At 37.6% G+C, this 11,073-nt stretch overlaps 1 protein-coding gene across 1 annotated transcript in view; it reads right to left on the bottom strand.

Moving 5' to 3' along the window:
* P2RY2 (purinergic receptor P2Y2) overlaps positions 1–10,499 on the bottom strand; it is a 137,751-nt gene extending 127,252 nt beyond the window's left edge. Inside the window, exon 1 of the mRNA XM_053708720.1 lies at positions 10,382–10,499. The gene's annotated coding sequence lies outside the window, so the exon portion shown is untranslated. The remainder of the gene's footprint in view (positions 1–10,381) is intronic.
* Positions 10,500–11,073: the final 574 nt, after the last annotated feature.

The raw sequence follows: 11,073 nt of genomic DNA, 5'->3' as shown, positions 1-11,073 counted from the left end.
TAATTTAGTGTTTGTTTTTTTTGGTAATATAGTTTAGTTTATTTAATTGTATTTTAGTTTATATAATTGTAGTTAATTAATTTATTGATAGTGTAGTGTTAGGTGTATTTGTAACTTAGGTTAGGATTTATTTTACAGGTAATTTTGTAATTATTTTAACTAGGTAGCTATTAAATAGTTATTAACTATTTAATAGCTATTGTACCTAGTTAAAATAAATACAAAGTTGCCTGTAAAATAAATTTAAATCCTAAAATAGCTACAATGTAACTAATAGTTATATTGTAGCTATGTTAGGGTTTATTTTATAGGTAAGTATTTATTTTTAAATAGGAATAATTTATTTAATTATAGTAAATTTATTTCGTTTTATTTAAATTATATTTAATTTAGGGGGGTGGTAGGGTTAGGGTTAGACTTAGGTTTAGGGGTTAATAACTTTATTATAGTAGCGGCGACGTTGGGGGCAGCAGATTAGGGGTTAATAAAATGTATTATAGTGTTTGCGAGGAGGGATTGCGGCGGTTTAGGGGTTAATACATTTATTATAGTGGCGGCGATGTCCGGTCGGCAGATTAGGGGTTAATAAGTGTAGGTAGGTGGTGGCGACGTTGGGGGGGACAGATTAGGGGTTAATAAATATAATGTAGGTGTCGGCGATGTTAGGGGCAGCAGATTAGGGGTTCATAGCTATAATGTAGGTGGCGGCGATGTCCGGTCAGCAGATTAGAGGTTAAATAATTTTTATTTTAGTGTTTGCGATGTGGGGGGGGGGCTCGGTTTAGGGGTTCATAGGTAGTTTATGGGTGTTAATGTACTTTGTAGCACTTTAGTTAAGAGCTTTATGTTCCGGTGTTAGCAACTGACGTAACGGGATTTGCGGTAGCCTCGAGTCGCGGAAGAAAAGTGAGCGGTACACCTGTACCTGCCATACTCGTAATACCAGCGGGCGTTAAAAAGCAGCGTTAGGACCTCTTAACGCTGCTTTTTAAGGCTAACGCAGAACTCAAAATCTAGGCATAAGAGAGCAAGTGGCATAGTAATTGTTTATATTCCAAGTACCCCAGTGGTACCAGCTAGGGAACATCAAATTAGTTATATTGAGATGCAAAGGCACAGGACAGTTAATTGAGAAGACAAAAAACTGGAAGAAGCAATGCTTCATCTAAGAAATCAAAGTATAAGGCTTCATAAATTTAAATATGAGCATGGATTCAGACAGAGCATGCAATTTACTTCTATTATCTAATTTGATTCATTTTGACTTTGCTGAACCTTTAACTGCAGGAAGTTTGTCTTTTGCAAGCTTAATTCCGCATATAAATCAGTTCATGAACTTTTCCAAACGAAAATTGTATAACATTTTGCAGGGTGAAAAATAAAGTATAATATAATTAAAGGGACATGAAACCCAAAATGTTATTTCATGATACAGATAGATCATATAAGTTTAAACAAATTTCCAATTGACTTCTATTATCTAATTTGCTTTATTCTCTTGGTATCCTTTGTTGAAGGAGCAGCAATGCACTACTGGGAGTTAGCTGAAAGTCAATGACAAGAGGCATAAATGTGCAACCACCAATCAGCAGCTTCTGATTCTACCTAGGTATGCTTTTCAATAAGGGATTCAAAGAGAAATAAATAAATTAGATAACAGAAATCCATTGGAAAGTTATTTAAAATTGCTCTATCTGAATCATGAAAGAAAAAAACTTGGTTTTTATGTCCCATTAAATATGCAGTGTACTCTTGGGAATGAAAAAACACAACTGAATAAATTACAGAACAATGCATTGTTTAGTTACTAAGTTTAATTAAACATTTGATAGGAAATATAATGTTAAAGGGACAGTATGCACCAATTGTCCTTTAACTGCATGTAATAGACACTGCTATAAAGAAGAATATGCACCTGATCTAAACATCCAGTATAAAACCTTGTAAAAACTTACTTAGAAGTTACCAGTTTAGCACTGTTGATGAGTTTAGCCTGGGACACCCACTGATAGCAGAACCTTCCCCCCTCCTCTGCATATGAAAAAACACATTATTCAAACAGAAGCAATCTGAAGTCTGTATATCTCAGTATACATCTAAAACTTTGGGGCTTGGTTAGGAGTCTGAAAATCAGCAGAATGTTATTTAAAAATAAGCAAAACTATACATTTTTACAAAAACATACCCAGATGGGCTATATAAATGGATCATCTACAAAATATTTATGCAAAGAAAAATCTAGTGTACAATGCCCCTTTTATCCTGAACATCAGCTATCTAGAAAGATTTCTTTTCAGTGCCTGCATTTAGCCAAATCAGAGAGGAATTGCAATAAATCACAATGAGAGTAACTAAAACACACTACGTTATAACTGTGAAACGTGAGCGGCCGTGACAGATGATTTCTATTTGGTATTTAGGCAGATCTAATGTGTGTCAGCTCAGACAGATGTTTAGCTTATTATCTCATTGTTAATAATTTGCTTTTATGGTATAATTCCTGCAGAAGTTTATAATTTCAGATTATTACTATTTGTAAAGTTAAGATGTTGTATACGCAAGTTTATCACGCGACAGCAGACTGGGCGTACATATGCACCCCAGTCTTCCACAGCTGGCCTCCGTTGGCGGAATTCAGCATTGCACAAGAGCGTTATTTTGCGCTTTTGTGGACCACCGCCCCCTGCCCGCAAATAGCCAGTCACGAGCGGGCAGGAGCTGTCAATAAAATTCTACACCATGGCTAGGAAGCAGCGGTAACATGACCGCTGCTTGATAAATCATGACTGCAGGTTCTCTTGTGAAAACCTGCAGTCGCAGAGAGGCGAAGGACTTGATAAATCGAGTCCTTTGTTGAAGGAGCAATAATGCTTTCTTGGGAGCTAGCTGAATACATCTGGTGAGCCAAGGACAAGAGGCATATACACAGCCACCAATCAGAAATTTGCTCCCATTGGTGCAATGCTGCTCCTGATCCTCTTTAGGTATGCTGTTCAACAAAGGATAGCAAAAGAACAAAGCAAATTAAATAATATAAATAAATTGGAAAGTTGTTTAAAATTACATGTTTTATCTCAATCACAAAATAAAATGTGTGTGTTTCATATCCCTTTAAAACTACCTCAATATATTTAAAAAACATGCACCCTCTTAAAAGACAACTAAACACAGCAGAATAGCAGAATCAATAAATGCATAATAAAGATAATACAAAAGCACAGTTTGAATTCCAAATGGGCAGTAGATTTTTTTTCTCTGACAGATGTCAATGTTAGTTACATTTTCCTTCCCACTGCATCATGGGACAGCCATCAGCCAATCACAAAATGCATAAATGTTCAGCCCATTTTAATGGGTTGTGGTGTCAAAGAGCAAAACCAGCTATTTTGTTTACAAAAACCAAGGTATCATTTTCATCTTGCTTTACATCTACACTTCACAATATATGTCTGTGTCATTTTGTTCCCCAATGAATGTATTAATAATTAGTAGTTGCCAGTTAAATGGACATAAAAGTTACAACAAAAAAGGTTTAAAATGGCATTTTATTAGTGCCCTACTGTTGTATATAACTATGTGTTTAACCCCTTCTGAGCAGCAATGCACCACTGGGATCTGGTGAGCTAATGACAAGAGGCATATGTGTGTAGCCACTAATCACCAGCTAGCTCCCAGTGGTAGATTGCTGCTCCTAAGCCTACTTAGATATGCTTTTCAAGAAAGGATCCCAAGAGAACAAAGCACAATTGATAACAGAAGGGCAAGTTTAATTTTACTTCCATGTCCCTTTAATACACCAGTTTTACAGTTTTTCTGCCCCTCACTTAGAATAGGCTTTCTAAGTCTATGCTAATCAGAGGCACATGCAGCCATTGACATGATTAAAGGGACACTCGAGTAAAAATTGAACTTTCATGCAATTTTACACAACTTTCCAGTTTACTTCCATTAACAAAATGTGCCGTCTTTATATTTACACTTTTTTTTAGTCACCAGCTCCTACTGAGCATGTGCAAGAATTCACAGAATATACGTATATGCATTTGTGATTGGCTGATTGCTGTCATATGGTACAGGGGGAGTGGAAAGTCACCAGCTCCTACTGAGCATGTGCAAGAATTCACAGAATACACGTATATGCATTTGTGATTGGCTGATTGCTGTCATATGGTACAGGGGGAGTGGAAAGTCACCAGCTCCTACTGAGCATGTGCAAGTTAAGAATAAGGGCTCGATTTATCAAGCCCTTTGCCTCCTATGACTGTAGGCTCTCACAAGGGAACCTGCAGTCACAAATGATCAAGCAGCGGTCATCAGACTGCGGCTTCCCTAACCTCTTCTCCACCTCTTAGGGCTCGATTTATCAAGCCCCTACGGCTGCAAGTTCTCACAAGAACTTGCTCGCCGTAATTTATCAAGCAGCGGTCACCAGACCGCTGCTTCCCTAAGCTCTACCCCACCTCTAAGGTGGTGAAATTCAATCTCCGCGGTCTAGTCTGACCGAGGAGATTGACAGCTCCTGCCCGCGCACAGCCAATCACGCGCGGGCAGGAGCTGTCAATCTCCTCGGTCAGGGATTGCACGCGAGCGCAAAATTGCACTTGTGTGCAATGTTGATTAACTGCGGGTAATTTCGCCCCACCACAGGCGAGCTGAGGCGTACAGGGGCGCGTATACGTGCCCCTGTATGCCTCAGCTTTGATAAATCTAGCCCTTAGTTGGAGAATTTCAATCTCTCCAGTCTCGTCTGACCGGGGGGATTGACAGCTCCTGCCCACACGTGATTGGCTGTGTGCTTGCCGGGGGCAGCATTGCAGGTGAGCGCAAAATAGTGCTTGTGTGCAATGCTTTATTCCGCCAGCAGATTGCTGCCTGCCAGAGGCAAGCTGGGGCGGACAGGGGTGCATATGTACACCCCTGTCCGCCCTTGCTTGATAAATCTAGCCCCAAGTGCTACTGCACTGTGTTATTATCATGCATTTGTTGTTTATGCAGATCTACTGTATTTACTACTGGTCTTTAACATCATGGATAAATAAAACACTTGGCAGCTTGAACAATAAAATAGCCCTTTCAATAACAAACAAATCAGTAATTTGTGGCCTGCAGCACCACCCCTGCAGACAGGCTGTACTCAGAGGCTGCTGTATTACTGGTCTAGACGTTATGGTAAAAAGAGTCTGCACCTTATTATGCCTTATAGCAAACATAGCAGTAGAATGTAAATGTAGTAGGTGCATCAATAAATGACATCAACGCTTCTTTACAGAAAAGGTCACTGATTCAAGGAACAGACTTCTATTAGAGTAGGTAAGAGGCAAATGCCTGAATAATACGTAAGTCTTTAGCCTAAGATTTAAAGGGACTCTCAAGTCAAAATTAAACTTTCACAATTCACATAAAGCAGCAATTTTAAACAACTTTCCAATTTACTCCCATTAACATAATGTGCACAGTCTTTTTATATTTACACTTTGAGTCACCAGCTCCTACTGAGCATGTGCAGGAATTCACAGAATATACGTATATGAATTTGTGATTGGCTGATGGCTGTCACATGATACGGGGGAGTGGAATTAGACATAACTTTGAAATTTGCCAGAAAAAAGTCTACTACTCATATGAAGTTCAGACAAGGTGCTATTGCATTGTCTTTTAATCATGCATTTGTTGATTATGCAAATCAACTGTATTTACTGGTCCTTTAATACAGTATATGGGTGTCTGAAAGCTTCACATACTGTAAGTGTCTGCCCCCCCAACTTACATTTCTGCAGTGCAGAACATGAAACCCAAATTTTTTTTTTCATGATTCAGATAGAACATACATTTTTATACAACATTCCATTTTACTGCTTCCAATTTTGCTTCATTCAATTGGAGTCCTTTATAAAAGGAGCAGCAATGGGACTACTGGGAGCTAGCTGAACACATCTGTAAGCCAATGACACGAAGCATATAAGTGCAGCCACCAATCAGCAGCTAAGCTCCCAGCTCCTGAGTTTACTTAGTTGTGCTTTTCAACAAAAGATACCAAACGAACAAAGCAAATTTAATAATAGAAGTAAATTGGTAACTCATTTAAAAGTGTATGTTCTATCAGAATCATGAAATAAACATTTTAGGTTTCATATCCCTTTGATGGTTTTGTATTTTTACAATATATTGGCTGAGACCCCTGCCAGCGCACCCCCGCGGCATTATGTTCTGTCGGCCCAACAGCTTATGAGGTTAAAAATATGCCACAGGATTTGCTTAGGGTTCCTGGCAGTCACACAGCTTTATCATGGGGATAGGGCTGACAGATTTGTTAGAATAATAATGGTTCTGCTAATTAGTATAAATACATTGCTCTAGCTATTACATAATGGTAGGACTTGTGATAGCAACGACACACCAACACCTGTTAGAAACCAAACAGTCATGTGTCACAATGCAGTAATAAACAGACTAACAGGGGTAGACAAATTAATTTAATATTTAGGAGCAATAAAATGCAAAACTAAACTACAAGCGCATGCAATTGTAAAAGGCACTTAGCGTTACTTCTATTATCAAATTTAACTTGCCGCTAATAATAACCCTTCTCTTGCCCTGTGTCAGAAAAAGCATTGTAATTAGTGTGCACATCTCATCACTTAGGGCTCGATTTATCATTCATATTCTCCTATATTTTCTCCTAAAAGTTTTCCTGAGAAATAATTCCGCTATTTATCATTCAAAAATACGCCTAAAATTGGGCAAGTTCGACTGTAAAATGCCCCTACTCTGGGCTCCATTTATCATTGTTTTGAGAAATCCGACTTTCAGTTCTCCGCAGCTCGCCCTCTGCGAGGTGCACCTGTGCACCAATATTTATCAAAAAATGGATCGTATTATCACGCTATTTTCCAAAATTGAGATGCGGCGGATTGATGATAAATCTCTCCGTTATTATCATCATCGTAAAAATTTGCATATTTTTTATCCTTTTTTTTTTCATTATTGAAATTATATGTAATAAACTACAGGTAGCCCTCAGTTTACGCTGGGGTTAGGTTCCAGAAGGAATGGTTGTAAATTGAAACCGTTGTAAATTGAAACCCAGTTTATAATGTAAGTCAATGGGAAGTGAGGGAGATAGGTTCCAGGCCCCTCTCAAAATTGTCATAAGTAACACCTAATACATTATTTTTAAAGCTTTGAAATGAAGACTTTAAATGCTAAACAGCATTATAAACCTAATAAAATAATCACACAATACAGACTATATCATTAAACTAAGTTAAATGAACAAAAACATTTGCTAAACAACATTATAAACCTAATAAAATAATCACACAACGCAAACTTCACTTGCATTTTTCTGCAAACAGTTCTTTCTATGCATTCCAATCTGGACTGATTTATAGACCGGAAGATCTTGTTCCTTTGAAATCTGCTCGATAGCTCAGGTCTGGTTAAACTGATTAATTTCAGCTTGCTTGGCTTTGCTGCAACACAAGTGGACAGCTCCACCTACTGGCTATTTTAATAAATGCACTGCTTCTGAATGCTTTTCAATAGCAGTCACATGACTGGAAAAAAAAGGTTGTTATTCTGAAACGGTGTAAATTGAACCGTTGTAAAACGAGGGCCACCTGTATAGATGAAGTTGCTTTAGCACATTTCATTACATTTATTAATTATATTAATTAATAAATGTAATTTCTTTATATTAACCATTATTTTAAACCATATTTTCTAATACATGGCAATTAAATATCTGAAAACATTTTTATGTTTAAAGTTTTAGAAATCTAAATCTGATTTTAAAAATGCTACACATTACAAAGTCCACTTTTTCGTTTATCTCCTTTACACATCCCCTGCAGACCATTTGACTCCTATTCTAAAAACTTGAACTGTTGACACGTCTTACATTGAGCTCTAATCTTGTTAGCTTTTTATTAATAAGATAGTATAACTTTATTATTTATTATATGCCAAAGAGATAGCAGCCAACAGTAAAAAATATTGCATCTTCTCTCACGAAAAAACTGGAATAAATGCAACGTTCTCCACAGTGGATATGGAGGACTTTAAAGGTCGTAATTGTAGGAGAACATTAGATTCTCTGATGGCGCAAAATAATGATAAATAGGAAATTTGGTGATCATTCAGGCTGCTAAAACTACGACTGAAAAAGCGCAGTTTTAAGCTTCATTTGGCGCACATGTGCGCCTTGGCAAGATCGAATAGAGTGGTTGGATTTTAACATCGTATTTCATTTTTTTTTGGTCGTATTTCGGTTTCATAAATAGGAGATAATTTCCGACGGTGTATTAGTAGGCGCAAATGTAGGAGAATTGCAATGATAAATGGAGCCCTAAAGTTCTCTATAGCTACAGTGGAGAACAGCATTAGAAATCTTTTCTCTACCAGTTGTAGAAGCAGTTACACACAAAAAGGGCTCTACAAGGTGCAAAAATTATCTATAACAAAGCACAATAATAATGGTTAATGGAGCGCAATAATAATTTATGATGGAATGAAAAAAAATATATATAATGGAGCGCCAAAATAAAATATAAAAAAGCACAAAAATTATATTGGGGCATAAAAATAAGATATAAAAAAGCGCTAAAATTAAAGCACAAAATTAATGAAAATGTAGATCGATTTTCTAATATGAAAGTTTGCTGAAGAGGGGCATTAACAAAGCTACTAGGAAGGCTGTATAAAGATTTCTATTGGTTTATATATGATTGACATGGAGAATAGTTGCTTATTTTTAGTGATAAATAAGGAGAAGATACTAATCTGACTGGAGAAATTTATCATTATTTCTCCTCAGCTCTCCTATGGTGAAAAAAAACTTTTTTATGATAAATACGGGCGCACACGTGCGTCTCTCCTAAGGAGAGCTTCGGAGAACTGATAGGAGAACAGAAAGGAGAATTCCCCAAATGATTGATAAATCGAGCCCTTAGTGCAGCACAACTCACTGTTACTTGTGCATACACAAACACATACATACACATTCTCACACACACATATACACATATCCATATGCACACATACAATACAATGCAAATATGTATACACACACATAAATACATACACATTCTCTCACACAGAAATGCATACACACATATATATATATATATATATATATATATATACACACACATACATACACATTCTCAGACACATATCCATATGCACACATACATACAATGTAAATACTTATACACACACATACATATTCAGACATGCAATGCAAATACGTATGCACACATACACACACATATACATATACACACATACACACACACATACATATTCACAGACATGCAATGCAAATACATATACACACATATACACATTCTCGCACATGGAAATGCATACATTCACACACATATACACATACATACACATTCAAACACACACATATACATATGCACACACATACAATGCAAATACGTACACACACATACACACATATACTTATGCACAGATGCAATGCAAATAAATATACACACACACACACACATATACACATTCTAACAGACACACATATACACAGTCACACACACACATATACACATACACACACATATACACATTCTAACAGACACACATATACACAGTCACACACACACATATACACATACACACATATACACACAATACACATTCAAACACACATATACACATACATACACATTCTAACAGATACACATATACACATTCACACACACATATACACATACATACACACAATACATATTCAAGCACACATATACAAACACACACATACAAATACACCCACACATGCACAAAAATATACACCACAAATTTAAAAAAATATATATTTTTATTATATCTTCTAAACTTGGTAAAGCACAAATACAAATTGTTGCCACACTTTACATGATATCTCTCTGACAGAAAACAATCTAGATACTTATTTTAATGAATACTATTACAACCATTAATAGCACACACTTTACTTTTTATAGCATTCTGTTTTCTGGTTTACAATCAGCATAGTGTAACTGCTTTATTTCCATAAAGTGACCCAGCACACTAGTATATTATAGATCACTGACAGCTCCTGAATGTAAAAAAGGATATTATAGAAAGTTTTTCAGTTGCCACAGATTTGTATTCACACCCTGACGTCTCACACTGTAGTGCAATATTACAACTATTACTACTATGTTGGCACAACATAAAGACAAACTTTTTAAAATGTTTTGAGTATTATATTAAAACGCTAATTATTTGTATGAATCAAATAAAAAAATCGCAAAGTCTCCCCAAATAAGCAATTTTGTTGACAAACCACCATATTAAACAAAGCTGATTAAACCTCTGTTACCCTTCCTGACTGTGACTTTCCCTGTATATAACTCACCCTAGCAGAGCAGCAGCCAGTTAGCCCTCTCCGGAGGGTGGCATATCCTGGGCAGGGTGTCCTTAGGCTGTTAGAACTCGATACAAAGTCTATGTGCACTGCAGGAGCCTGATGTGATGCGATCAGCCCGGGTGCCACTCCCCCCAGCCAGGCAGGGTTGAGTGCTAAAGGTGGGTGGAGAACTGGGCGGCACAAACTGAAAAATGTCATTAATCTAACACAACACAATGCATTGAGCAATACATGAGGGTGGGAAAGATCACTAAGAGGAATCAATATTCAACACATTATTGCAAGAAAAGGAGACAACCCATTCATATAGCACACAGAAATCGTGCCAGAATATACAGGGCCACACAGAGAGGTCAACCCAGGGTATGCAGGGGGCACATAGAGAGGCCAACTCAGGGCATGCAGGGGGCACATAGAGAGGCCAACTCAGGGCATGCAGAGGGTACACAAAGAGGCCAACCTAGGGCATGCAGAGGGTACACAGAGAGGCCAACCTAGGGCATGCAGGGGGTACACAGTGAGTCCAACCTAGGGCATGTAGGGGGTACACAGAGAGGCCAACCCCGGGCATGCAAGGGCTACACAGAGAGGCCAACCCAGGGCATGCAGGGGGTACACAGAGAGGCCAACCTAGGGCATGTAGGGGGTACACAGAGAGGCCAACCCCGGGCATGTAGGGG

The sequence above is a fragment of the Bombina bombina genome, chromosome 3 (genome assembly GCF_027579735.1).
Source record: "Bombina bombina isolate aBomBom1 chromosome 3, aBomBom1.pri, whole genome shotgun sequence".
Taxonomy (NCBI): domain Eukaryota; kingdom Metazoa; phylum Chordata; class Amphibia; order Anura; family Bombinatoridae; genus Bombina; species Bombina bombina.
Note: the sequence above shows the minus strand (reverse complement) of the source record. Positions and strands in the feature narration are given on the sequence as shown.